The sequence below is a fragment of the Heterodontus francisci genome, chromosome 40, assembly GCF_036365525.1.
Source record: "Heterodontus francisci isolate sHetFra1 chromosome 40, sHetFra1.hap1, whole genome shotgun sequence".
Lineage (NCBI taxonomy): Eukaryota > Metazoa > Chordata > Chondrichthyes > Heterodontiformes > Heterodontidae > Heterodontus > Heterodontus francisci.
In genome coordinates, this window is record NC_090410.1 from 11,605,356 (window position 1) to 11,609,888 (window position 4,533).

At 44.8% G+C, this 4,533-nt stretch overlaps 1 long non-coding RNA gene across 1 annotated transcript; it reads right to left on the minus strand.

The window, feature by feature from the left end:
* Positions 1-821: 821 nt before the first annotated feature.
* Positions 822-4,192, minus strand: LOC137353213 (uncharacterized). The gene is made up of 3 exons (XR_010969818.1): positions 3,570-4,192; positions 1,451-1,481; positions 822-1,140 (listed from the first exon to the last, which is right to left on the minus strand). It is a non-coding gene; the product is annotated as an uncharacterized lncRNA (long non-coding RNA).
* Positions 4,193-4,533: the final 341 nt, after the last annotated feature.

Below are 4,533 nucleotides of genomic sequence, written 5' to 3' on the forward strand. Positions count from 1 at the left end.
AACAGTGCGGTACTGGGAAGAGAAGCCATTGCAGGTTATTCTCTGGCTACGATTAGATAGATAACAAATATTAAATAGAATAAGGCAAGTGCATTCCCACTCAGCTGGACAATGTTGGAGAGGCGTTGAAGAAAGATGGTGTCAAAGGTTGCAACAGGTTGAGAAGGTCACAGAGGTTAGGTTATCTTGTCACAGTCATGTAGGATGTCATTTGTGACTTTGATAAGGGTTGCTTTGGTACTGTGGCAAGGGTGCAAACCTGACTGGAGTGATTCAAACATGGAACTCCAGAAAAATAGGCAGAGATTTATCGCCAATAAATATGATTTGGAGGAGGAAGTAAAATCTAGTGAGAAGCACTTCCTTTTCAAGCTGCTTTGTCAATATTTATACCACATAAATAAAAAATTGAGTCTTGCACATTTATGTGTCACACTATTAAAAATGACGACAGATAGTGACACTGCAAGTCCCGGCCAGAATGGAGCTGATTGGATAATTCCCCAGTCACCAGGAGACCACACTGCAGTAAATGACTGGGGATTTTCCACACACAATTTGTATTACGTAACTGTTCTCCACTCACTGCATTTTGCTGGAGACTTAGCAGGAGACTTTGCTGTAGTTTCGGTCATGAGTTCTGTTTGCTGTAGGTCATAGAGACTCTGTTGCTATGAGTCCTGTCCTAAATCCTGCCCCGCCTCCAACTCGTTAGCTGACTCAGTGGTGTCAATGCACACTTGGATTAAGAAAATATATATAAAAGGAAAACTAGACTGACCTCAAATTGATTTAAGACTAATTAAACTTTAATTGACCTAAAAAAACCCACCAAGACACACCAGGTTACACACAGTTGCACAAAGCAAAAGAATTATACATTATGCATTTACACATCCTTACAATCAGCCACATCCACCAACCTATCATGAGCAGCACCACAAGAGACCGAAGAGTCATAAAAATATTCATTGAAGATACGTCAAATTTTCAGCCTGTAGAAGACCCATCATTTCATGCGTCAGTCTGACAACATCAGTGATGGACAGGAATCGCCCGAGTCCCATATCTGTTCTGTTCATTTGGATGGGGCTGCAGTGCTGGCCGGGGGGCTGGGAATTGAGCTGGAACTCACATTTCCTGCAAGGTAATCGACTGACATCAGTGGCCCAGTGAAATAACTGGCAAATGAGCTTGTCAGATCTATAAATATGTGCACGGTGACTACATCATCAATTCCTACTCTTCTAAGTAGAAAAACAAAATGCTCCTGTCTGTGAAAACTATGAGGGCAACACAGCAGTCATTCACAAGTTTTGCTGACCACTATTGTATGGAAGTCTTAGAGCAAATCCTTTCAGCACATGAGCCTGCACTAAAACCTTCCAAAAGTGCAATGATGCCTGTTAAATAATGAAATGGGTTTTGTGCTCATTATCATTGTGCTCACCTGATGTCTGCCCCTCAGTAGGTTGGTCAGCCTGAAAGGGAACAGAATTGTTTTATTTTTGACAGTACATCACTGCAGAAAATGCAGCCTTTGAATAAACGGAAGTGTTGCGCATCCTGGAATACGCAAACCACAACTACAGAGAATTAAAATATTAACCAAACAAAGACATGCAAGAGAAGAAAATGCAGAGAAGGTTCACTGGATACATGTAAGTCAAGCACGTCAATTGTACCTTCAGCACTGGTAAAACTCCAAGGGTGTGGATTCATCAATAGCAAGTCAGCCTCACACCTCAACACTGCATTGGCTTTTCTTCATAGAAAATTCAGAATGCAATTTGTTTCCAAATCCTCTCCTCTCAATTTTTTTTAAACAAGTTTCCCCCATCACTAATCCAGGGTTCCTGTTGTCAATTTGTGCAGCCCATAATTGCTGATATCATCTAACTCAGCAAAGACCTAGAATCGTACAGCACAGAAGCCCATCTGACTGTCCTACTGTGTGCCAAACTGAGCAGCATCCTTACCTATGGTGTCAGTTGTGGCTCAGTGGGTAGCACTCTTGCCTCTGAAGGTTGTGAATTCAACAACATTATATTATGTACATAGCACCTTTCACATAATAAAATGTCCCAAGGCACTTTACAGGAGCATTATGAAACAAAATTTGGCACCAAGCCACGTAGAGATATTAGGCCAGATGACCAAAAGCTTGGTCAAAGAGGCAGGTTTTAAGGAGCATCTTAAAGCAGGAAAGAGAGGAAGGGAGAAGGAGAGATATAGGGAGGGAATTCCAGAGCTTAGGGCCCAGGCACCTGAAGGCACAGATGCCAATGAGTGATATGATTAAAATCAGGAATGCTCAAGAGGCCAGAATTGGTGGAACTCAGATATAGGTGGTTGCGAGGCTGATGGAGATTACAGAGATAGGAAGGGGCCAGGCCTCAGAGTGATTTGAAAACAAGAATGAGAATTTTGGAATTCAGGCATTGCTTGACCGGGAGTCAATGTAGATCAGTGAGCAAAGGGGTGATGGCTGAACGGAACACACCAAAACAACTTGAAAAGCACCTTATAACTAAATGCTGTGTTGATCTCACGATGGGTTGAGGAATGAATCCAGCTGACTTTCATATTCCCAAACGTTTTGGCTCCATGAAGCTCTACTGTATATTTTAAATGGCTTTGTACGTATACCCTATCACCATATGACACAGAAAGCAGCAGCATGATGACAATAGCTAGTGTTAAAGGTATCATGCATTTCCAAATATCAAGCAGACACTTGGAGAACTGTATGTACACTGGAGCAGCTCTTGGGGATGGAAGAGGGGCTGTTTCAGCTCTTTGCTGAGGCTGGAGGATGCACTGACCCTAAACTATCAATATTAGGAGAAAGGTTTAGGATAAACACATAAGCCTTTATGTTACTTTTGCGAAAAAAATGAGACATTCACTTCTTATCGAGCCGTTGCTCAAGCATTTCTCCTTCACCCCAGCACCTTAATTTCTTGCAGCAAACACACCCAGTAATTCACAACACAAACCCCAATATTACTCCTTCACAGTATTTTGGCTACCCCTTACTGGAGTATGTGATATTGTCTGGATGCATTGTAATTTCCTTTTCTCTGGATGCAACTCCCCCCGTGCAATTGTCCCTCTTTCTCTCTGAATGCCCCTCTCTTTCTCTGCCTGGATGCAATTAACTCCTTCTCTCCCCTTTTTCAACAGCCCATCTCTCTTTATGCATTCAATTGCATCTCTTCTCTCTCTTCCTCTGGATGGATATGCCTCCCTTTTTTGGATGCAACCACACCTTCCCCGCTCCCCCATTCCACTGCCTGGATGCACCTTTCTCCTCTGCATGCAGCTGCCCCCACCCCCGATGCAAATCCATCCCTGGATTGAAACTGCACCCTCACACGATGCAACTGCCAATCCCTTCTAACCACCCACCCCCATCTCCCCCATGGGACCATACCTGGAGTACACTTCTGGTTAAGGGCCTGCTCGGGTCTGCAAATGAAAACCGGCCCGAGTCCTTTCATTTTTCTTCCCGCGCCCGACCCGATCACTGGAATATAATCAAATTTATTGAAGAGGTGGTGCTCTACCTTGGATGTAATCACTCACTGCAGACTAGTGCGGCGTGTTTCCCGCCTTGACGTCCTGTGTCCAACCCTGCCCGAATGCCGGACCCAGAAGAGTGACCCAAACCCAACACACGTCGTCGGGTCCCGTCGGGTTCGGGTCAGGTAGCTATGCTCTACTTCTGGTCTCCCCACCGAAGGAAGCATAGACTTGCCTTAGAGGGAGTGCAGCAAAGGTTCACTAGACTGATTCCTGGGAATGAGAACATTGTTCAATGAGGAGGCCTGTGTTCCCTAGAATTTCGAAGAATGCGAGGTGATCTATCTGAAAATTCTAAAAGGGGCTTGGCAGGGTAGATACTGAGAGGCTGTTGCCCCTGGGTGGAGAGTCCAGAACCCAGGGTCACAATCTCATTTTACGACTGAGACGAGAAACGTCTTCACTCAGAGGGCTGTGAACCTCATCCTATTTCTTATGTCCTGACAAGTGACAACCGCCCCTGTAACATGATGAGACTGCACCTTCAAATATAAATGCCATCCTTTCTAGGTCTAAAGAACCCTCAAGATGCTCACACTTGCCCCCAATCTCGGCCTTCAGGCCTCCTCACTGTTGCTATGGAAACAGTTGCTTGCCCTTCGCACTCCTCTCCTGGCCCTCTCACTTCAAAACCCTGTATCCGTCCGCCATCCTTCTCATAATATTCTTATCTATTGTACACCTTAGAATTGCTCCGGAAGTGTAGGCATCCGGATTATTCTAATAGATGCATCTGACTTCACTTGAGGAAGGGTTTTTTAATTCAAGTATAGTTTAGGACTATTTGTCCAGCGCGCGCAAGGATTTTTGCCGCTGAGTGAGCAACGCAGCGTCCAAATAACGGCTCGAGCGGCGTTTTTTCAAAAATGGTTGACCGATGTAAAGCCGTTTCTAATTGGGCCCAGCGCGGCGCCGGTTGAGACGCGTATGTTGATTGGTTGGCACCAA